The sequence below is a fragment of the Tinamus guttatus genome, unplaced genomic scaffold, assembly GCF_059628265.1.
Source record: "Tinamus guttatus ecotype Peru unplaced genomic scaffold, ASM5962826v1 Tinamus_guttatus_pri_ptg000389l, whole genome shotgun sequence".
Taxonomy (NCBI): Eukaryota; Metazoa; Chordata; class Aves; order Tinamiformes; family Tinamidae; genus Tinamus; species Tinamus guttatus.
This window is the reverse complement of record NW_028288923.1, coordinates 1,755,934-1,781,205: the sequence shown is the minus strand read 5'-3', so window position 1 is coordinate 1,781,205 and position 25,272 is coordinate 1,755,934. Positions and strand designations below refer to the sequence as shown.

The 25,272-nt window shown below is 41.8% G+C and overlaps 1 long non-coding RNA gene across 1 annotated transcript in view; it reads right to left on the bottom strand.

Moving 5' to 3' along the window:
* The window catches only part of LOC148593462 (uncharacterized), a 624,849-nt gene that overhangs the window by 304,480 nt on the left and 295,097 nt on the right, over positions 1–25,272 (bottom strand). The gene's annotated exons all lie outside the window — the stretch shown is intronic.

Below are 25,272 nucleotides of genomic sequence, written 5' to 3'. Positions count from 1 at the left end.
AAACTGATGTGAGGAATAACCCTACAGTAGCAAACGTGACTAGATGCGTTTATGCATGCTTTCCATTTTTCTGCCTCCCACAAATCTTACGATAATCTTATCATTGTGTAACCATCACAAGCAGCAGCATCAGAAGCAATGGTTAGCTATTCTCAGACCACTTTTAAATTATTCACAGGAACTATGTTTCCATTTCTCTGACTCATTCTTTTAGAAATAACAGGAAATAGAAAACATGGAAATGGAGGAGTTATGACATTATGTTTTTAGAAAAAAGAGCTGAAAAATTATCTATTATTTCTTTTCTCGGTAATGCAAGAAACATGTAGTCATCTTACTGAACAATGATCCACATGAGCATTAAAAAAAGACTTGTTCAGTGCTGGACAGATCTGTCAGTTCTCTTCTGCTGCTCTTTTACCAAAAAAGGGATCTGAGTGAAAATGAAGCTTTGTTAATTGAACTCTGCAAGTAGCCCTGAAAATTAAACCTCACATACACCTTTTAGTGCATCTTGCTGAAGAGGGATGCTTTTATATTCCACACCATAAACTTCAACACTACTTTTTAGTATATATATATATATAAAAAAAACCAGGACAATCAGTTCAACTCAGCTTTTCATCAGCGATGTCAAAATAATTTACCAAGGTAACTGGCCTTCCCTTATCCTTAATTTAGGGAAGAGAAGACTGAAGCACAAGAGGAAAAAAATCTTGGAAATATCTGTTGAAGTAGAGGAATCGAGATCTGAACCCCAAAAGCCACATAGCCACTCACACTGTCATCCAGAGACTGTATAGAGGGAACAAGTCCTCCATTTCACTGCCCTTACTATTTTTAGGTTTTTTTTTTTTTTTTTTTTTGGTTGTCTTACAAAATAAGACTGTAAGAGGAAAATAAACAGAGTAATCTTTCTAGGTGTAATAGAAAGCAAGGAATCACAGAATGGTTAAGGTTGGAAGGGACCTCTAGAGGTCATCTAGCCCAACCCCCTGCACACGCAGGGTCACCTAGAGCACGTGGCACAGGACTGCGTCCAAGTGGGTTTGGAAGATCTCCAGAGAAGGAGACTCCACAACCTCTCTGGGCAGCCTGTTCCAGGGCTCTGTCACCCTCACTGCTAAGAAATTTTTCCTTAAGATCCTGTGGAACTTTTGGTGCTTCAGTTTGTGGCCATTACCTCTAGTTCTGTTGGTGGCCACCACTGAAAAGAGGCCAGCCCCATCCTCCTCCCTGCCTCCCTTGAGGTACTTATAGACACTGATCAGGTCCCCTCTCAGCCTTCTCTTCTCCAGCTGAACAGGCCCAGGTCCCTCAGCCTCTCCTCATAGGGCAGATGTTCCAGGCCCCTGATCATCCTCGTAGCCCTGCGCTGGACTCTCTCCAGCAACTCCACGTCTTGCTGGGGATAGTCATATGTAATTCACTGCAAGGGTATACCTGGGATGAGAACAAACTTAACTTTGCTCTTCCATTTTGACATGAGCATTACCTAGGAGAAGGCTTTAGAGACGCCAATTGTCCAGTGCCCAACATGAAGAGAGAGTACCATCCACTCTTCCCTTGCCATTCCCTTCTGCAAATGTGAAACATAACGGTTTCTACAGCAACCAGAGGTTTTTTTTTTTAAATAAAGCATCCAGAAAAAGACACAAACATCCCCTACCTAGCCATATGAAATCCTAGCAGTGCAACTGAGTTGCTCTCCAGGCTGCAGAATGTTTTCAAAAAATAAAGAGAAAAAGAGAAAGGAAAGAAAGAATGAACTCTATCACAGTTCTAGAAGGAGGGAGGCTCTCTAAATATAAACCTTAGAGTTTCTGGCAGAGAAGAACTGGTGTTGACTTTTATCTTCTTTTTTTTTTTTTTAGCATACATTTCAGGGCTTTCAAGCTACTCCAAACTTCACAATTCATTGTTATTGTGACCTGCAAATATGAGGTCAATATATGAGGCTGAGACTTAAAAGCTACTGCCATGCAGAATTATAAAAATAGACTCAGCAGCAATAACAGAACTTTAATTAAAGATATTATTTCTATAGACCTTGATTCTTTTTTTTTTCTTAGACCAAATCTCAATATGAGTATTGCACACTTTTAAAAAGGGATTCTTCTGCTTAGAATAACCATACAAAAGTAATTGCTGAACTTTGCCTTTCTATTACAGTGATATGTTTACTTCTACCACTTGTACCACTTCAAAACTAATTTTGAAATCAAAATATCAAGATTATTTTTAAGAAACCCAAGGACACTGTCAAGTTAGTCTAAAGTTCACCAATTTTGTTGAATATAACTGTACCTTAGTAAACTTCACTTAATTCTCCTCTCACTTCATTGCCTGTCAGTGCCCATAGGAAACAGCATGGTACAAAAACAAATTGTTGTCACTGAAAATCAGTAAATGTGACTGAATAAACAGAAAGAGATCAAATGGGTAAGGAAACTGCCATTTGTATAACTGTTTTATCAGGTGGAATCACACTTTGGAACACCACATAGTGATGTTTTAAATATCTTTGCAGATAGATACTTCTGTTGCCTAATTTTCCTCATTGTTAAGGACTTTTTCCCTAATGTCTGATTTAAATGTTTCCTTTTATGCAGTAATTTCACGCTATTGCTCCTTATTATGCCATTCTCAGCCACTGTCAATAACACAACAGGGATTCTTGCTGCTCAATTATTTGTAGACAGTTATGTCCCTATCATAGTCCCCCTTTGACTCCTTTTCCTGCTTGTGCGTATCAAAGTGCGGTTCTGTCTGCAAAGTGTAAAGTGTATATAATGGAATATGGTATTTATTATCCATCATTTGCCTTTGTACCAAAATGATACACAATTTGCATGTCAAGAGCCTTTGTCCCACTTCTCCAACTGCTAGAGCAGCGAGCTCCGCCTGGGATCCGAAAGCAAAGCTGTGTTCTGCTTCATACATCATCTTTCTAATAAAAGTGCTACAGTGAGACCCAGCTGCAATTCTGCTGATGACGCATTCAACAAAACAGATATACACCCGTATAAGCTCCCAGGACCAGTGCTTAGCAGTCACCACGGCAGTGGAGACTGGATGTCACTCAGGTGGTTGTGAGTGACTGGAATTAGTCGCCTGGGACAAGGCAGTGTTGTCAGTTGTTTATGCTCGGCGCCTTGCAGAAGTCTTTCCCTTGGAAGATTTGATTTCTGGAATTTAATACTGTATATATAGTATTCTCATTCCGAATTGAGGAGAACAACATTTTCATAAAGTAGCAGTTCACATTTTGTTCTTTTGTTTTCTAGCAGTTCTAAACAGAAGATAAATGTAGTGCCTTCTTTAACATAAACTCTTGCTGTAGGATTTGGAGTATATTCTCCTGATATGTGCAGAAAAAAATGAAAGAGTCTCACTGACTAATTCACTGCTTGTTAGCTGGCTCATCTGAGAACTAACTGGGATTAAAGCCCCGCAGGTTTTAGGTCTCTGCATAATCTTTCTGCTAAGGTGAAAGCTGCTAAGAGCCATCCACAGCTAGTGGATGGGAAAGGGTATTTTCTCTTTGCTTCTCTGTTATTCTTCACATGTCGATGTGTTAGACATGCCGCTAACATCCCTGCCATCCCTCACCTGTGTCATGAACACGCTGTTGAGAACCCAGCAACTTGTGTGTTCGTCTGCTCCGTGAGAACTGCCTCGCGAGGCATCAGCTGGGCCTGTCTTCCTGTGGGAGCTGCGCGTCCTCCTTGATCTTGCTGGTCTGAACTTCAGTTCAGCTCTTGCGAAAGCCCCAAAATGACCCGCACGCTGCCTTAGCCACTGACTCCTCGCATAACCGTGGGGCTTCCATCTTTTGCCTTCCTGCAAATTCTATACTTAAAATAACATCATGCCCCATATGCACTTAACTGTGTTTTGTTGTTGTGTGATAAGACCTCTCCTGTCATTAATAGGACTTGTCCTTAAGCTAAATTACAGGCAGAAACAAGCACTTCTATTTTTTAATCAAAATACTGGCAGTGGTTACTGTTGTTGTTCTCATCTTCTGCTGCACCGATCAGATTCTCTTTAAGCACAGACATAATCTCACTCCTAATAAGCAAACTGATGAAGTTAAGTTTCTCTGAGGATTTTCTTTTAGGTGTGGGCTTTTTTCTTTTAAAGAAAACACCTGATTCTGGATATCTTTTCCAGAAAAAAAAAGGAAAAAAAAAGACAATCAGCAGCCTTGAAAGCAACATTCAATTTCTCTGCTTACCCATACACGGTGTACGGAGCAAAAGGTCAGAACAAGTACAAAGCACAGAGTAACAGGAGATTTTCTTTGGAATTATGATAAAGATTTTTTTTCAGAAAAAAAAGAAAAGATGAGGTGCTCGAACAGGAAAAATGGGAAACTAGAACAGGGCTGTATTTCTTTCATAAGGTAAAAGAGGAATGCAGCAAAGTGACATAAGCTGGAACACACAGTTGAGCAATGACTTAGAGCTATGAAAATTACAAAGAATTTGAATAAAAAATAGAATTTTAATGAAAAGAATAATACTCAAGACTGAAGTGCCTGAAAAGATTAAGGCAGAAACATTACAACAAAACACATAGAATGAACAGGATCAGTGATAGTAACTGAACTGCTTGTACACCTCAGTCTGTGCCTAAGTGCTTCAGTGAATAAGGACCTAAGCTTGGCTGCATCATTAGGCGTGCTAGAGATCTGGTCTACCTAAAGAGCATTGGACATATGATGGCAAAATGTATTTCTCATAATCACATCATGCTCAGGCTGAAAGAATATTTGAAGCAATGCTAATATTTGCAAATGCAGCAATGGAAACCCTTTCTAAAGCTTAGCCAACCTCTCAGATTATTATTTTTAAAATATATTTAATATAAACTCTTACTTAATGGAGACTGCTAATGCACTGCTGAGCTACTCTCTATTTGTGGTATTTTAAATTTGATTGAAAACAATTAGCAGAAGAGAGAGAGATGCCTGTGAGCATTCATTAAAATGAGGCCTGTGGATTGCGACTGCTGAATTTTCTCTGTGCATCTGGAACAGTTTACACTGATGGCAAGTTTTCCATCATAATAAAAAAGGGACTCCCCATAAAGGTTATGCTGGCAACAAATAGTATTACATTTTTCCAAAACTCTCCATTGAAAAAGCAACAGCTTGTTACACCAGGGAACTTTCTGTATCACATGACAGTGACTCATGGACAACTTCATTAATTGTTTAGTTCAGTGGCTCCTTCTGCTATAAACAACACACAGTTCTAAGAGCTGGTTCCTAAAGAGATGACTGACCCTAAAGTTCATACTGGTAGAGTCCACTATCGTTCACCTAAGAATATAATTTTCATTTCATCTAACTGAAAATGGATATTAAAACAGAATATCAAAAGTGAGCACGTTTAGTTTTATTTTCATTAAACTAAGTTCAAATCCAATGAAAAACGTATTTAGATTCTGTTTTGTATTTGAAAGTTTTGTTGCTGCCTGAATTTTTAATGATGAATGGGCGACAAGAAGCTTAGCCAAAATTTAAATATAATGAACCAGAGGGAGAGTAGTGCAAATTAGAAAGTAGAAATCTTTAGGTTAATCCATTCTAGGTACCCAGTAGTCTGAGGAAAAAAAGAAAAAAAAAAGTGTGTGATGGGGAGGGAGCATTAAGATAGTGGGGTGCTGGATTAACTCACATTTCCTGAACTTCGGCCACAGAAGAACTCATTCTTCTGCGCTATTAGCCCGAGTAAAATTCATGCAAAAGAGCTCCAAATTATTTTGAATTATTTTAGCTCGTAGCCTTACATTATTCCCAGAATTGCTTCTCTGCTTTCACATATAGGAAACGGCAGTTCTGAAGAATCACATAAGTACACTAACAAAGTATACTAACAAAAGGGAGAAAAATCTCGTTGGATAAAATCAAGATCTCTGGCTTAAATTAGCAATACTTCGACCAGAAAAGTAAAGAAAAATAACCCTAAATATATGATAATGTGTCATTACAGAATAACTTATTGGAAAATTCTGGTGTTTGTTCAGCTTAATTGCTCAGACCCATCATTAGTGCTTAGAAACTTTAGCTGGCATTTATGCATATGGAATATTTTAGACTTTTGGGTGAATTCGCTTCTCGAATCATGAGTTACTGTGTTAATGGCTAACAGTATATCTAAAAGTGAACTATTTAAACACAGAAAGAAGTACAAATCAGCCATTTGATTTAATTCAGTAATACAAAATAACATAAAGTGTGCAATACTTTTGACCATTTTCATATCATTATTTAGAATAATCCTGGTGATTATATGTCTGAACGTGACAGTTGGTTACATAAAGCAGAACTGTAATAATACTTCAGATACATGAAATGTATTGACAGATATCTCTTGCATCCAGTAAGGAAAGTGTCTTCACACAAAATAATGTTAGTATTCATGTATTGTTCTTATCACAACATTTGTGATAAAAAAGCACAAAATAATAGAGCACTTGGAGAAAATATGGTGCTTTTTATCAGGATAGCTTTATGCATTTTTCCAACTTACAAGCAGTCATTTGAAAACTCAAGGTATTATAAAAGGGCAGTCCTGCCATTTAGTCAATAGCAAACATAATATAACAAAAAGACTAAAATTAGCACTAGTACTCATAAATCAGTCTCAAGGAAATTATAGACTGTATGTAGATGGATGATTTCTCATTTCTATATTTATGCATATTCAAAACTTAATAAGAGTTGTGTTCTGCATGTCCCATTTACATCACTAAAGGTTCAATAACAGGGTATTCAGAAACTCAGGGTCTCCATGGCAATGATGGGAGTTGAGCATGTAATTCTTCTGAATAAAGAAAGTGATGACCATTTATTTATTTATTTATTTATTACTTGGCATTGGTTATCTTTAGTCACTATAGTCATGCAGAAATCAGCTTTCTTTTTGAAATTTTCATATTCCATCATATTTTCACCTATTTCTCTGTATATTAGAAGAGGAGAGTATTTATTTGCAAAATTAAAATCAAAGATTGCTTACTTGCTGGAAGAAAGAGTGGGGATTACAACAGTCTTCAGAAAAGATTTCGTTATGCTTCTGGGTATTCAGATAGGTTCAACTTCCTTTTTACTTCAGAATTACTTCTACTTGTATAATTAATTACTAAATGTAAGAAAAGTCAAGGTTCAGTGAGGAGGAATGGACAATGGCTTGGTATGGCACTTGGCACACTGTAGTGCCAAAAATCAACAGGAAATTTAATGACACCAGTTTCTCTCTAGCATTCTAAGTAAAAACTATGTCATGTAATCTTCACTATATCATGTATATCTGAACCTACTCCTATATCTTAATCATACCAGCTACTTTCTAGCAAATGTTGCACCTGGGGCATTGCATATAGCAGTACTCCCAGATGGGGGTATGTATTTCTATAGATGTAAAGTAGAGGTTTCACTCATGTATGTGCGTATAGAACAACTGTATCAATATGATTTCCTTACATGCAGGTCAGACCAAGATGAGTGTCATAGCTCAGCCTTGCATTAACTGGAGGTAGGAGACCCATGTGGCAGGTGCCAGGCCACACACATGGACACAGAGCAATGGGGTGACTAAGATGAGCTCCTACCTGTTGGAGATGATACTTGGGTTTATAGGAACTGGGCACAAAAGCCATTTGTAGATGCTGAGGTGTAATAGCTGGGGAAACAGTGCGAGCTGTTCAGAGAGCTGTTCTGCTGCTGCTTCTGAAGAAAAAGTGTCTAACAGTTAAGTCATCCTGGCCTTGGTCATTTGGGAGCAATCAACTCTCCTGTTGCTGGCGCTTCTTAGAACAGGAGCCGTGACAGACTTACTGCTTGCTCCCTGCTGAAGTTGACTCTTGGGTCATTGCTTGGATTTCTAGATCAGAACTTTATGCTGAGAAACCTAAAAGAACACTGTAAAGGCAACTAAGACTAAAGTATTGCTATCACAGACGATAATAGAGAGTTATAGAGAATCCCAAGTATTGTTATCAATGGGAAAGTGGTTTCAAAGAGTTGTACTTTATTCATAAGCTAGTAACACAGGGCAATATTCTACCTGAAAGAATTGTACAAAGAAATTTATTGGACTAACTTATGTCCTTGGGGAACAGACCTAATCACTGAACTGCCATGGAAGCATCAACTCAGTTCCAGGAGAATGATAACATTTGTTATTTCCAAAACAGAGAAAGGGAAGAAAAAAAATGCATTGTTCTTTTACCTAACTATAAATGCTGGGAGAATTATTGTCATACCTTTGAAGAACATTGCTCTTGCAAGGAACTGCTTTACTTATCAACGTGCATTATCTCATCCTTTTATCCCTAGTCATCACAAAACATGTTAAGCAAAATAAAAGTAGTTTGTTGACATTCTCTCTAGAGCTATTGTTTTTCCTCAAACCACTGAGGGAAAAATTGCCTAGGACCTTTAATCATATGGGCCAAAGAAAATACAGGAGACATGATGAAAGCAAAATAATAATAATATGTTAACAGGGATCATTACTGAGATGTTATCAGGGATCAATGCTCAATGCGAGCAAGGTTACACTAGTATATATCTAGAGGCAGAGTTGCAGGTAAAGCCACTGTTCTTTTCACTGCCTTTAGCTTGCTCTGCATGACAGCTTCACTGCAGATTCTCAATGGCATTGAGGGAAAAAAAAAGTCAAGAATCTGGACTGATAGTTTATGGAATGTTATTACTTAAAGCCTTCTGGATCATGACTGGTACAAAAAAAAAAATCATTGTCTAGAAAGAGGTTGTTGCAGCTACTCTGTTTATTTAGCTGACAGCCTGACACAGTCATTATGTTGTAATAAAAAGGAAGAGTAACAAGGTTGTCAGGCATATTGTCATGGATTTAAATGAGAAATCTGACAAGTTTCTTCCAGTTTTACAGGGCATGAGTTATTTCCTTTAACAGCACCCACTCTTCCAGTTCTTCTTTCCACACAGAAGACAGGGTGCCCTCTATCACCTCGCAAACCCGATGAGCGCAGATCTTGGCCATTTGTCCAAGGGCTCCACATGCCGAAGTCCAAAGAGCAGCTCCTTGCTGGACATGCCCATCAGTGTCTGAGCATTTGCTCACAAGGGCCAAACTATCCTGATGCCTCAGATCCACTCTGCTTCCAGGGCAGGACTAATCTAAACATCACCGACTTGGAGAAGACTCTCCTCAAATCCCAAACCCCTTAGGAACACCAGGAATGACTACTTGACCCATAATAAATACATTTACTCTGTAACTTGTGGGTAGTGAATCTGGATTCATGGCATGCTCAAATCGCTTATTTTTATCTGCTTAGATCTAGAAATACAAACACATCATTGAAATGTAAGATTTCTGAGCCTGGGAATAGCAGTCCTTGCCTCCATCTCCACTGAGATTGCTTTAACGTGAATAAAAGCCAAATTCAAACTAGTGTCAGAAAGAAATAATTTTAAACAGAGCAACCTTCATCTTCATTTCATCTCGCTGATGTGATGCGGAAAAGGCCTTTTATGAGGGAGGGATGATTCTCAAATGTTTGAAGGTTCATTTCAAAGCCTTTTGAATGATTATCCAAAGCAGCCCTTTGGTTTCAAAGGCAGTCAGGAGTCATTTTTCATCTCCTGAGACCACCGTCACCATTTGGGTTACTCAGAAATGCCTTTCCCATTTCCTACTTCCATTCTACCTCTAGACATCCGATAGGAATGCAGAGATATGCAAATTATTAATTAAAGGATTAGGCTGTTGAACTGAAGAAACTCTAGTTTGTTTCACTTAAAAATATCAGTATGGGATGAAGAAGATGACTCCTGTGAATGGCAAGAAAACTCATTGATCAGTTGGTTACAATGATGAAGGGTTCTTCTTCACATCACTAGGAAGTGGACGACATCACAAGTATATTAAAAGAATGAATATTAAAAGACACAAACTGAGATGAGGTCTTTACTTATTTTCTGTTTACTATTACAAGCCTTTGTATATTCTGCTTTACTACCAATAGGAAAGAACACCGTCCTGCGCGGGGAGGACGTGCAGTGAAACAGGGACCTGGACCCTCTGCATTTACTGCGGGCCCTTTTAGCTCCCCTACGTGTGCAATGTTGCAGCTACAGCATCTTGTTGCACACAGATGGTGAGGGGGTACTGTTAAAGACTGAAGCACTCAGCTGCAACAGTCGTGGAAACTGCATGGTGTACATTAGAGATACAGGAGTATTTACATCCCCTTCAATGTTCTTAAGGTACTGGTGGAACCAGACTCTCAAAAAAAACCTTCTTAAAGTGGCTTGAACAGTGGCTCTTAAATGATGAAGGCAAACAGCGAGTGCAATGACTTCAGCTCCTCCAGGGACTAACAGGATGCCAAAGGGTGTAGGGGGACATTGTACAGGGGGGTGCCTTTGACCGTCCTTAACTTGGACTGAAAAGGCTGACGTGCAGAATCACTGAATTTCAGTAAACAACTTTTAAGGAAGTGTCTCCTGTACTTGAGGAAGTTCCTAGGACTGAGATGCTGTTTTTAAATCTTGCGGTTAGACGCTTGGATACGGCTTAGCAACCTATGATATGTTAGCACATTAATGCTTGTAACCAATTACTGATGCTCTGCCGAGATGTTGCTATGCTAATTGCTATATATTGTGATACGTAACGCGGAATAAACGAAGTCAGTTCCAGCTTCTATGAAGTTGCTGTCTGGCATTCCTGACCCGCTCCAAGCTGCAACAAGTGGCGCCCGAACAGGGACCAGAACAGGGTCCAGTACAGGAACTTGGCACAACGGTGCGGGATTCCGGAGGACGACGTATGGGTGCAGCCGAGTGATCCGACCAAGAAGGTGGACCGGAGCGGGTAAGCCGGCCGTGAATGCGCACACGGGAAGACGGCGTGGGGTAACGGCTAGAAGCAGAATTCCCAGTGCACGTGTACATGGAGCGAGAAGCTGCTGAACAACTGCTGCTGGAGTTATTAGCAAAAAGGGAGGCAGCAGTGAGCACGAAGAAGCTGTATGAGTTGATTAAGTGGGCAAGGGGGAAAGGACATTTAAAGGAGCCACAACTTGTTTTTAGTATAACAGAGTGGCGTGAGATAGGGGACTCATTATGGGAAGCCACTCTGGAGGGCAACAAAACTGCCAAAGAACTGGGTCAAACTTGGCGCGAGGTGGCGAATCAGCTCAAGTGTATGCAGGCTGAAAAGAAAATGGTAGCAGCTGCGACGCAGATGCTGCAAGGGGAGGAATCGTCTCCCGAGGGATTGGCAGTGCAGAAGGGCCCCCTTGGACGAGGCGCTACTGCAGTCCCAAAGAGCACCGCCAAGGAGTTGATTGACAGTGTTCTCGGAGGCGGGTCTTCGCAATCTCAGCGTCCCTCGGAGCCACCACCTTTACCACCGGAACCTGTGCCAGCCGGATCGACCCCGACTCCCGAATTGCCAGACCAGCCGACCGCGACTCCCGAATCGCCAGACCAGCCGTCGGCGCCACCACCCCCGGCAGGGGCAGCTGGGAATAGACCACAGGAGCGACCGCCGGAGCGAAGCCGGGACCGACCCTCTGATAAACTGTTCCGAGAAGCCTCTAGAGAACTGGTTCAAGCTCAGGCAGATGGGCGAGCAACAGATGGGGGGTGGTCTGGGGCTTCCGAGGGGCGTTCGGGTCCGCGGGTTTCCTCTTCGCGTTGGTCTGGGGTTATCAGGGATGCGATTCTGGAGGGTCAATGGGAGCCGGCTATGAGGGTAGCGTGCCCGGTAACCTTTGAGCCGGATGGTCAAGGGGGGGCAGCGGGTAAATGGGATCCGTTTGATTGGAAAATTTTGAGCCAATTAAGGGATACGGTCGTGCGTTGGGGGATCAAAGGCGAGCCCTCCAGACAAATGCTATCCTACATTTTTAACAGCGATATGCTTCTTCCTAGTGATTGTCAACAAATCGCAAAATTAATTTTGACACCGGGTCAGTTACTGTTATGGGAAAGACAGTGGGCAGCTCACGCGGCACGTGAATGCGCTGTGCCGCGGGGGCAGAATGACCCATTGTTTAATTTACGGCCCGAAACGGTCATAGGACAGGGAAACTTCGCGGATGTGGGGGTGCAGATGCAGTATCCTCCTATTCTTTTGAGGCTCGTAACACAGACCGCCTTATCAGCGTTTATGTCTTTACCAGAGGAAAAGAAGGGGCCGTCTTTTGTAAATGTTAAACAGGGTGTGAACGAGCCCTTTGGTGAGTTTGTGGATCGTTTGCTTAAAGCTTTAGAGGAGATGGATGCGCTAGATGAAAGAACTAGGAGGCTTATGGCGCAGTCCTTAGCAGTTGAGAATGCTAATAAACGAACTAGGGATGTGCTGGTGACATTGCCTCAGGGAGTGTCCCTTGAGGAGATGCTTGAAGAGATCGTTCGTCGGGGTGTGGGAAACCCAGGAGCATTTTTAGGGACTCGGATAGAGCAGGCATTGCTTGATTCAGCCGCTCAGCAGGCGCAAGCGACCCGAGTGTTAGCGGCGGCACTGCAACCCCTTGTGGGAAAGGGACAGAGGAAACGGCCAAGTGATGATGGCCCTAAGTGCTTCCGGTGTGGTCGTCGAGGACATATTCGGAAGAATTGTGATGAAGGGCGTGTTTGGTGCCCCCGATGTCAGACAGACACTCATTCCCAAAAAGCGTGCCGATCAGCCCCTGGTACTGTCTTTTCGGGAAACGGGAATGTGAGCGCGAACCCTGCCCGCGCGAGGAGAACAATGGTGCAGGGGGGGAGCTCTGGCTGCCTGCCACAAGGGGAAGCCTGGGCATTGACCTGGCAGCCGCAGTAAGCATCTGTCTACAAGATGCCTCCCCCGTGCGAATTCCTTCCCAGTTTAAAGGCTTACCTTGGTCAGGGAAAAGAATTGGGGGGTTGATATTGGGTCGATCTTCGGCGGGAATGTCTGGTATTTTTGTAATACCTGGGATTATTGATTCGGATTCGGAAGGGGTAATCGAAATGGTGGTATACACATTGACCCCACCGGTAACTATTGCTAAAGGTAGTAAATTGGCTCAATTAGTTCCTTTGCAGAATTTGTTAGGGGCTATTAATCCCCAAGCAGCTTCATTGCCGCCACGGAAGCAAAAAGGTTTTGGGTCCACAGGAGGACAAGCCCTCTTAACTCTAAACATGAAACATAGGCCATTAGTGAAGGTGCAAGTGAGTTTCCGGGGCCAAAGCGTGTGCTGTCAAGGGTTGATGGACACTGGTGCAGATTGCACCATCGTCTCAAGCGAGTGTTGGCCACGGCATTGGCCAAAAAGGATAGCCGCAGCGTGCATTGGAGGTGTAGGCGGGGTTCAACAAACAGAGGAAAGTGTTTACCCTGTACAGCTTACAATAGATGATCAAGTGGCCAGCACTCACGTGTCTATCCTGCCTTTGCCTGCTCCTATTCAAATGTTGATTGGCAGGGAGTGCATGGCTCAGCTAGGAGTGGTTCTCTCAACTGCGTCAAGACAGGGTTTTCCTTAGCGGCTACTGTTGAGCAGCCTGTTGCTATCACCTGGATAACAGAAGACCCTGTCTGGGTGGAGCAGTGGCCGCTAACGAAGGAGAGGCTGCAAATAGCGGAAGAGTTAGTAGAGGAACAGTTAAAGGCGGGTCATTTGGTGCCCTCCACTAGCCCATGGAATACACCGATCTTTGTTATTCCTAAGAAGTCAGGGAAGTGGAGGTTACTTCATGATCTTCGTGCAGTTAATCAACAGATGCAGGCGATGGGGGCTTTACAGCCCGGCCTGCCTTCTCCTTCTATGATCCCGGAAACTTGGTACTTGTTGATAATTGACTTAAAAGATTGTTTCTATACCATTCCGCTGCAGGCCCAGGACTCCGTCCGCTTTGCATTTACGCTACCATCCATAAATAGGGCAGCACCTGCTAGGCGTTATCAGTGGGTAGTGTTACCCCAAGGAATGAAGAACAGTCTGACAATGTGTCAATTGTTTGTGGCCGCGGCCCTGCAGCCATTGCGTACACAGTGGCCACATACATTGATCTATCATTATATGGATGATATCCTTTTTGCACGAGCAGAACCTATTACGGTAAAAGAGGAGGAAGTAATTTCAAAGGCCCTTCGGGAGCGAGGGTTGCAAATTGCACCTGAAAAGGTACAACGTACTCAGCCTTGGAAGTACTTGGGTTGGCTTATATCAGAGGCTACCATTAGGCCACAGAAAGTAGAATTGAAAGTGAGCCTGCGCACGTTGTCTGATGTGCAAACCTTTATGGGGGATTTGCAATGGGTACGGTCTGTCCTAGGTATTAGCAATGATGAGATTGCACCATTAGTGCCTTTACTAAAAGGTACTGACCCAGCGACGCCAATCAGCCTGACAGAGCAGCAACAACAGTGCCTTCGGAATCTCTCCCAGGTCTTGTCTCAGCGGTTAGCCTACCGCCGGAGGTTGGACCTCGGTATAACCTTACTACTGTTAAAGGGGCCGACTAGTTACGCTGCTGTAATTAGTCAGCTCATTAAAGAAAAAGGGGGAGAGACGCAGGTATCGGTGCTAGAATGGGTATTCCCTGCAGTGCGTCCAAAAACAGCTATTGCGACACCCTTTGAGATTCTGGGATCTCTAATTCGGAAAGGTAGGGATCGGGTCGTAGCGATTGCAGGGGAAGAACCGAACATGATAGGTCTACCGATACAAAAGGGAGATTTAGAGTGGGCAATTAGGCACTCGACAGCTCTGCAGTTGGCGTTGTTGGATTTTTCAGGGGACATAATATCGCGCCCAGTGTCGGGGAAAATCGGTCACTTGTTAAACAGTTATGATTGGGTCGAACGCCCTAAGCGATCCAAGCGACCATTGCCAGATGCGGTAACGGCTTTCACAGATGCAGGTAAAAAATCGCGCTTGGCTGCAATTACCTGGCAGGATGGAGATCGATGGGAGTCTCAGACTTTATCCGCGGAGGAGAAGGATTCCCTTCAAACCTTGGAATTGAAAGCAGTAGTTTGGGCCTTCACCAAGTGGGTGTCGGTACCCTTGAATGTGGTCACTGACTCCTTATACGTAGCAGGAGTGGTAGACCGAATAGAAGGTGCCTTGATTAAGGCCATGGAGGATCAGCGATTGGGAAAGTTGTTCCTTCAATTAAGGAAGGCGATTATGATGAGGACTGAGTCTTACTGCGTGATACATATCCGTAGTCACACATGGGAACTAGGCCTAGGGGAAGGGAATGCCCGAGCAGATAGGTTGGTGAGTGTAGCCCCTCGGATGGGACCATTCAATCGGTTTGAAGCGGCAAGAGTGGGTCATGGAATGTTGCATACTAACGCTAAGGGTTTGGCAAGGCAGTTTGGGGTATCATTGGAAGATGCACGGGGAATTGTGCAGGCGTGCCCACAGTGTAGCCACCATGGTCCAGGATTGGGTATCGGGGTCAATCCGAGAGGACTGAGGGCCTTAGAGCTGTGGCAAATGGACGTCACTCATGTGTCGAGCTTTGGAAGATTGAAATATGTCCATGTTTGTGTGGATACCTTTTCTAAGGTCATATGGGCAACGGCACAGCCTGGAGAGAAGGCCATACACGTAAAAAAGCATTTGTTAACATACTTTGCAGCCTATGGGAGGACCTTGCACAATCGGTCGCCTTAGTATGATATGGCCACACGGGCCTCCTGGGAGCCGGAAAATAGCAGTTAGGCGACGAAGGAGTACAAAGGTTACTGTAGGTAGTGATTGCAATGATGATGTTAGTTTATGGAATGATTGGGAAATAATTTTTGCCTCCTTTTTTGTGCCGGGAGTGTCAGCTGCCCGAGCTCACAGGAACATTGAACGTCTTGCATGCTGGGCAGTTAAGCAGGCAAACGCAACCAGTACTGTGCTTAGTGAATTGTCAGATGGTTTAACCCAGGTACAACACGCTGTACTGCAAAACCGTGCCGCTATTGATTTCCTGCTTCTTGCTCACGGGCATGGGTGTCAGGACTTTGACAGAATGTGCTGCATGGACCTGCAAGATTACTCAGCAGCTATACATCGACAACTCCACGACTTGATCAAACATACGGAGAAAGTAACAAAAGATGTTGGGTTTTTCGGACTCGATGGGTTAACTGACTTGTTTGGAATCGGGGGAGGGATGAAATCGTTGGTGAAATCGCTACTAATGTTGTTACTATGGGGACTGTTGCTTGTAGTTGGTTTAATGATCGCTTGGACCTGTTTACGCGCTTTAATATCACGTTTGTTAAATGCCTTGTCACGTAATCCGAATCTGACACCTCAAGGTTGGCTTGCTTCTCGGGGACATTTGATCTAAAGAAAAAGGGGGAGATGTAGGGGGACATTGTACAGGGGGGTGCCTTTGACCGTCCTTAACTTGGACTGAAAAGGCTGACGTGCAGAATCACTGAATTTCAGTAAACAACTTTTAAGGAAGTGTCTCCTGTACTTGAGGAAGTTCCTAGGACTGAGATGCTGTTTTTAAATCTTGCGGTTAGACGCTTGGATACGGCTTAGCAACCTATGATATGTTAGCACATTAATGCTTGTAACCAATTACTGATGCTCTGCCGAGATGTTGCTATGCTAATTGCTATATATTGTGATACGTAACGCGGAATAAACGAAGTCAGTTCCAGCTTCTATGAAGTTGCTGTCTGGCATTCCTGACCCGCTCCAAGCTGCAACAAAAGGGATTTAGAAAAACCTTTTTAATTGAAAAATAAAAGTTGCTAAAATTTAGCAATGGAGGAGAAAAGGCGTGAGGATTTTTTTTTTTTTTTTTTGCTACTCCTCATTAAATAGATAGCTATATAAATACTTATGCCACACATTCCACAGGGCCATCATCAGCAAAACACACGGACATAAACTAGTAATCTTTTGTGAGAGATCAGCACATAAAATAAGACAGGAATAGAATAAAGGGTAATAAGAAATTGGCCACTATTCTAAGGCATCTGCTTGGGAACTATATAAATCCTCTTTATGGATCCCTCTATTATAAGACAACTCCCGCTCCAAAACATTTTGAGTGCACAGAAGGAAAAAGATCTTCATGTATGAGTGGATAAAACACAGGGACAGATGCCTAGAGGCTGTGGAACTTCCCTCTGTGTATATTTTTTCAAAATTCACCTATAGAAAGCTCTAAGCAACCTCCTGCCAGGCTGCAGTTAGCCCTGCTTTGAGCAAGGGGGTTTGCTCCAGGCCTCGCGAGGGCCCTTCCTAGCTGAGGGTTTCCGGGATTCCTTGGACGGAGCCGAGCTCCCTGGCATCGCGCGCCCCTGGAACTCGCTGCCGGCCCCGCGGCCAGGACGGGACGGGGCGGCCGCTCACTCGCCCACGGCTCCAGCAGCGTTTGTGTATCACACGGAAACCAATCCCGCAGCTGATTACCCTTAAGGCTGTTGCTTCAAGGAGAGGAGAGAGAAGGAAAACAAAACAAAAAAACCCAGTACTGTCTAGCTTCTTCAGCATTAATAACATCGGGATCGTTGCAATTCTTTCCCCTAAAGACAGAAATATTTGTGTGTATGTATGCACACATGTGCACAGGGCAGGGGAGGTAATAAAATCTGTGTTTTCCAGAAAACAACCTCGGAAAAACCCAAACACACAAATAGTGTTCCTTTGTTGCTGTGAAGTTCTACTGAAGAAGACAACAATTTGAAGAAAACGATTTCTTCACCCATTATTTTTTTCCCTGAAATTGACCAGTGAGGATGATTTGGGCGGGGGTGGGAGGTTCTTTTCTCCAGTTTTCAACAGGCAAAGGAGCTATATAAGTATCAAATCAAAGAGATGAAATACTGAAATATCAGAAAGAAATACTGTAAGATGTTGTAAGATGTTTGATTGTCTCTCACCTTTGGGTGGGATGCAATCTGGAATTCTATTTAAGGCACTGCAAGAAGATCAGACAACATCTTTTATTACACAAATCATGCAACTCCAATGATGATTCCTTTTATAACAAGGAAAAAAACAACAACAAAAAAAGTTGCCTGTATTGCAGATAAGAGCAGGAAAAATATAACCTGAGCAGTATATATGTTTCCTAATAGTTTCTCAGTGTTTGAGAACTGTAAAAGCTGGACTTCTAATCCTGTTTATAAAAACTGGATGTCAAGATGTTAAATGTCCATCTCTGCAGCTTTTTTCTGAGGTTTCAGTAACTACTTTGTTTTTCTCTCTCCCATGCTCCACATACCCACTGTCTCTTGTACTTATAATATATTTGGTAGCGGAAAAGAAAAAAAAAAAAAAAACAAACTATTATTCTCATTTATCCTCTCCTGCTCTGCTACCCTCCCAGAAATCACTACCTTCCCTATCAGGATGGCATACACAATAACAACAATTATATTCATACTCCGATTGCAACACAGTGATTTGATTATAAGGAACATCTCATCTTTGAGCTGCCCATTCACTTTCAACTCTTGATATTATTTGAATTTTCACCAGCTGACTGGTACAATTTTGAGCCTTTTCAGCTTACACTGCACTACAGGGCTGTAAAGCCATTGGGTACAGGCGTGAGAGTTACAGTGATGTATGAGACTGCCAACATAATGGCAATAGCTGCAAGTTTGAAGCTTATTCTCCACATTCATGTCCTCGGAGAAAATGACTGCAGTGCTGAGGGCCATATTTTGTGGGTTTAAGTGTTAATTAAGTGGTGTATAGGTCTTACTCTAGTTCCCTACACAGGGGAAGCTTTTACCCTTTGAGCTAGGCGAACTACTCACAGCAGTAATTTTTTTCTTTCGGCTGTACCCCTTTTTTCATTATTAGCCCTTCACAACTTCTAGAAACTTGTTTGAATCTTTTATGTGAAGCATCTAGTACTATGAATAAAACTCATGTTCTGTAGGCACTTCCATGCATTTATAATTTCAGTTCTGGCTTTCAAAATAGAAAATTACTTAGGCTCCTATGACAAATATAGATGGATAAAGATTGCTGCACACTTATCTGGTCAGGTATCAATGTAGATCAGAATACAGCACATTATTTCCAGCTTAGGGCCTCTGTTTTCTCCCTTATCCCTTTTACCATGCTTCACCTTCCACTTAAGAGCAATCCTAAACAAATGCCAAGACACAAATAGGCAATTAGGGCTCCTCAGGCCAAAGCGCTGGCAGCTGGTGCAGGGGGCACTCGCTCATTACCCCTTTACTCATCGGTGCAGGTCTTAGTCATTCCTTAAGCACAGAAATCTCTACAGCAACATGTAACGTTGCATGAAGCCCCACGCTCCCTCCTCTCTCTTGCCATATTACATAATGAAGAGCTTGTTTTCTTCCATCAGAACAGCAGATTCCTAGATCCGCTCCCCAAAATGCCTGTTGAGCCAGTTATTTTATAGACTCCTTCCAGAAGGAAATTTAGAGAGTAAAGTGAGCAAAATTAAGCTGAGGAGGCATTTAAGAGCATAACACTAAAATGTGGAGCACTGCCTAGCTTTCATTTATTTAAAAAACAATGTTCTCAGGCTCTCAAAAACTGCCACCACGATTATAAAACACTCCTACTCCTGCTGGAAAGATGTCACAACAGTTCCTGTTTCCCCAACAACTTTTCCTATGGTTTGTAAGCCTACTGTATGCTGTAACCACTGCTTAACATAGAACTGAGTGATGTAGGAGAAACACAAGGCTCTTCAGCCATGGAGTCATGGACGTATTGCTTTCTATCAAAAAGTTCACCTGGGCTCTCAGTATGTCATTCCTCAGCTGGAGAGAAAGGATTTCATCCGTGCATCCTATTCCACATTATGAACATTTTGTTTAGCATTTCTTGGGGCTAAATCCAGGCCTTTGTCATGTAAAACAGTCATGGATTTCAGTGCAAGCAACTGTTAGAATTATTGGAACCCTGAAGTAGGAAATGAAGATTAAACCGGAACTGAATCATTCTCAAGCTTTAAGAAAAGATATATTATCATTGCCTTTTATTTTAAAAGCCTTTTTTTTTTTTTTTTGCTTTCCATTCTCTACTACAAGGTAGATTTGTGACAAGTACTCTTAACATTAGCCTGTATTCATCTGCCTGTGATGATAATGCAAGTGGAAGTAAATTCTACAATTAATAGATTCAGTTTGCCTGACAGTAGGGTTGCCAAAAAAACAATCACCTAATTCTTTCTTATGACTTTAACTGAAAAATATACCGAGAAAAGGAAACTAGGAAAACTGGAAAAGCAGTTGTTAAGGCAATCTCTGGTTCTTAAGGTATTGCTTTTTTTCCCTGCTATAGGATACTGCTTGGAGCGGGTTCTTAACAGTGCCTGAGTCAAGCAGTGCTCAGATGAGCTCTCATGTGAGCAAGATCAGACACCGCTGAACATAATGAGCGGCTAAATAATCTGAAAGCTGGGACAGAAGAAGTCACTAACCTAGTCCCTTGTTCTGGTCAGGAATTGGACTGCTTCTACACAACGATGGGCTGAAAATCTCCCGTTTGGCTTTGTAAACTATAAAAAAGAACCAGCAGTGATTAGCGTAGTGTAAATAAAGCCTCCTTTTCATCAACTGTGATGTTTTGTTTAAGGAGGGAATATCTTATACAATAAAATAGATGGCTGCTGTTTCATGTGGAATAAGGAGGTTGGAAAATATCCGTAAAAAACCTACAGTATCTGATGAATCATACTTGACCTTTTTCTGCAAGGATTAATTGTATCTGCTGCTCTATGTTGCAGTGACATTTTACTTAACAATACCCTGCCTTTAGTTGGTATAACAGGTTATACTGGGTTGCTACAGCTTGAAACAGCTAGAGCTGAAAGTGCAAAAACTGAAAGGAAGCCAATGCTGACGGGAAGACTGCAAAACCTGTATTAATAAAGGCTATAAAGCTGCATCTACCCTGCCGTAGATGGCAGCCTCCTGGCCACTTTCTCTACTTTGCCATAGGATTTCCTTGGCAGGAGCCTGATGTAGCCTGGATGAAAACCGAGCGCGTGACGGTTGCAGCCAGGCCGGCTGCGGGGTGCAGAAAGGAGGGCACCGCGTTGCCAACACAGTCCTGCCCTTCCAGTCATGGCCTGCTTGGCTGTGCCCTGAAAATGACTTGGAACTGAGACACTTGCTCAGGGCTTGAGAGGCAGCTCTGGGTTCCGCTTTTGCATGTTATTTTGAATACAATATTACAATACAATATAAATGCAGTTCTTGTTAGAGCCAATTCTTTCCTTGCCCGTGGGGTTGGGCCATGCCATGCTTCTTTGGTAGCATAAAGGAAGCTTCAGCAGTGTCTGATGTCTAAGGAAACTGAGGTATTGCCGTGCATGCAAAAGTCCTAACTGCACGTGGATACAGATATACCAGTTTGCTTGGAAGTTGGACCAAAAGTGATCACATCTGTGCATAAAAAATGTGAGACTGATGAATTTTATTCTAAAGGTGATCCTAAATCCCTTTGCATTGCATCCAGTTACATAATTTATATTTTAGTAGAAAAAAAAAGAAAAACTTCTGTTTTCATATTGTTAAAATTGCCAGATTGTGAAATTTGGCAGCATGAGCTTTGTTAATATTGCCATCAGTAAAAGTTCCAGTAATGAAGAAAAGAGAAATAAAACGAAAGACCTATTTTATAACATGAGAGAGATGTTACAAGTAACAGAGAATTGACTTTTTTTTTGTTGTTGTTCATTCAGTTTTCCAGCCCTGTGCTACCTGCCTTCTGGCTTTTTTGCTGTTTATTCCAGACTTCCCAAATCAGAACCTTTCAACAAAAATGCACATCCATGTGTTTGGTAAATGCTATGGAGTGAGTCTGTATAGGGGCATCCACCTCAGAAGAGCTGCCACGTGGTAATTTTGTGAAGAGGAAGGTGATGCCAATGTCAGACATGGGGTAGTTGTTTGGGGAACAGTAGTTGTTACAGTGCCCAGAACATGGGATACCTCTGGATATATGTGGGTGTATGTGTAAGAACTCCCTAGAGGAACCTTTGTAACTTCTGAAGGACTTTGAGCAGAAGGTACTGGATATATATTTTGTTCAGTTTTGTAATGAAACAGGTACTTTCCACCCCTCTCTTTGTGTCATCATCATATGGACTTCAGTCATGCAAGCATCCGAAATAGCGGAAGGAGAGGAAATGTAATTTTATAAATTATTGAATTTCCCCTATATAGAGAAGACTAAAGTTTTCTTCTAGTTCATTTCACTGGTTTGATTTTGGTAAGGGAGGGAGCGGATAGGAGGAGAAAAAAGAAGTCCTCGTTGTGTTGCAGCGCCACGAGCACATTTGCAAGGCTTTGCTAGAAACGTAGCCCCTCCGCTTGCCTCTATTAGCCATTTTGGAAGATGTCTTAGTTGTAGTTGCACAAAAAGCATTGTCAGTACTTTTATATTTTCTCATTTAGAATACTATGACATTATTTGGAGCAGGACTACTTCTGCGGCACACAAGCCTGTATCAGTATTGTATAATAGAGCAGCTAGACTCATTTTGCAGTGTGATTACAAAACCCATCATAGTGAATTATACAGCAAGCTAAATTGGTTTCTACCTTCTGCAAAGCCAGAATATTATCTTGCACAAATAGTGTACAAATGTAGAAATAATATGAGTCCAGCCCATCTGAATGATAGACTACAGAAAACTTCCACTGTTCACTCCATCAATACCCTGTCTGCTAATGACACCTACTCCGCTCTGAAAGCAAACTCTGATAATGGTGAATACTCCCACAGCAGTGAATACTCCAACTTTTTTTTTTCCTTTTACAAAGCTTTAATTTACTAGATCATCCTGCCACAGCTAAAACCTCTCAAAACCTGAATCTTCTTTTTTTTTTTTTTTTTAAGAAACCCTTTCCGCATTTCTCTTGTTTACAAATGATTTTGCACACCACTGAGGCTACTGTGTATTCTATCTATTAATTGAATGGTACCATAGTTTAATTGAGATAAATTTTTATTCTGCATCATTTTAAATATGTAAGCAGCCCTTTGATATAATTAGCCCAAGTTGTTCATTATAAATCTTCCTATAATTTTTTTGAGCTGCTTTCCAGTTATGCATTTTATTTTTTATGTAGTAGTTGATCTCCTTAAAGTAACATTACAGTCCTGTGATGGCAGCCAAAAACCAAGCCACTTGCATGCAGATTTTTTAAAAACACAAGTGAGAGACTAAGGGAGGAGGAAGAAAGCTTTATGGCCTGCACTGTCTGCTCTCCCAGCTTGCTTCCAGGGGCTAAAAGGAGCTGGAAAACACCTGGGTTGCCTCACTGAGCCTTCTTCCTAATATTGTGTTCACAGGATTACAGCCTGGAATCGGTGAGCTGAGGCAGACAGGGGCAAGGAAAAGGAGGGAAACAGAGTAGCTCAGAGTAAAACTGAAATTATCACCCAAGAAAATCAGGTGCAGAAATAGCGTCCGTGGTGGAGTTTCCTTTGGCCAAAGCTCAGAGATGCTCTCTAAAACTGTCTGTCCATTTCTAGACCTTACTGACCATGCAGACTGCTAAAAGTTGGCAAAAAACATACCTACATATATACATAAAATTGCATGCATATGGTCTAGTTGATTTATTTTTCTCTCTATTTTAAAATCAATAGTGCCAGTGCTAGCAGAGCTGTCCCAGTAAAGATTCTTAGGGCATACTGTATTGCAGACACTCTGTTCTCAAGATGGAGAATTATTAGTGCCGAGCTGCCACATAGCTGATAGTATTTAGAGTTGTCATAATTTTAAACATTTCTCCTGTGATCAGCCGTTGTTGATTTAATGAACATCTTCAGCTTTTTTTTTCCCCTTTTTTTCTCATTTATATATTTCACAGAAGTACATCGTAGAAAAAAAGCTATAAATGATACCAGGTGAAAAATGTATTTCTATGATTGGTTCCAGGGTCAGAGCACAGAAATAGCATCTACTTCCAGTCACTGTGAAGGCCAAAAGATGTTTAAGACCTTCAGTAATCTCAGCTATAATTAGTAAATGAATAAACATTCACTTCACAGTATTTCTGTATCAAAATGCCTGAGCTGAGTTGTTGGTCAGGGAAATGGCTGCAGTGTCTGAGACAACTGACATTAGCAGGTCTGACAAAGGAAAGCGAGACGTGGTGAGGGGGAGCCAGAATCAATGGGCCTAAAGCTGCCATTTGTTAAAGATTTTGAGAATTACATTCTCAAAATTATTGGTATTAATAATTCTAACTTAATGCATTTTCCCTGTCATTTACGAATCACTTGCTAATTAAATGTTGTTGAAAAAGATGAATTGCCATTTTCCATGCTTAAAAAGAATGTTGCTAATATGTCTAAATCTAGATGTGAAATATAAGACAAGATGATTCTAATCCCCTAAATACCACTGCTATCCAAAACAATTTTACATAGAATTAATTGTCAGAAAAGGAGCAAGTACTGCAAAAGTGAATGATCAACACTTAACCCTCTCACATTCAGTGCTATAAATTTTCTATTCAAATTACACTGAATTGGTTTGCAGAATGATTCGTTTTCCATTGATGGGGTAGCAATGACTTTAAAAATGGCATAGCACTATTGGCAGATCCCATAAATTCATTATGCCTTCTCCCCTGTGCATTTTTGTGCATTGTCGATATTTGTGTTTAAGGCCTATATAAATGCACAATTCAAAGTTATACTCACCAGTAGTAGCTACCACATCTTTTTGACTGACAATGATGAGATTTCTGTCATGCTTTGCCTCTCCTACAGTGCCACTGATGGGATTTTTTTTTTCTATAAATCTTATTACTGGCTGTGCTGTCGTGGTCTCAGATGGAACTTTCAATCAAAAAGGCAATCAGAAGGTTATCCATTTGTGAGCTTTCCTACTAAGGAGCTTTGTGGAGCTCTGCAGTGTGTACTGCAGCTCAAGATCAGAGCTCCTTGTCCTAAACACTTATGTGACTCTAAACAATAATGTGATCCGTATCTCTCAGCACCTTCTTTTACTCTCGAAATCGGTTCAGTCTGCCTTTCAAATGAGGCTTTTGCATTTATTCTACTATAAGATTTCACATGACAACAAGGCAGAACACCCTGGTGCTTGGTGCAAGTGATTAATGTGCTTGGCTGTTACTATCTGCTAGATAAATGTATCTGATTTCACTGAAACTGCTGCTTTTCTGTTCTCTGATGACTTCGCTGTTTATTTATATTATTACCAAAATTGCTAAATAAAATTATTCAGAGACACAATTTGGAATGCAGTCCAACTTAAATGAATTGGAGACCTCCTTAATTTCA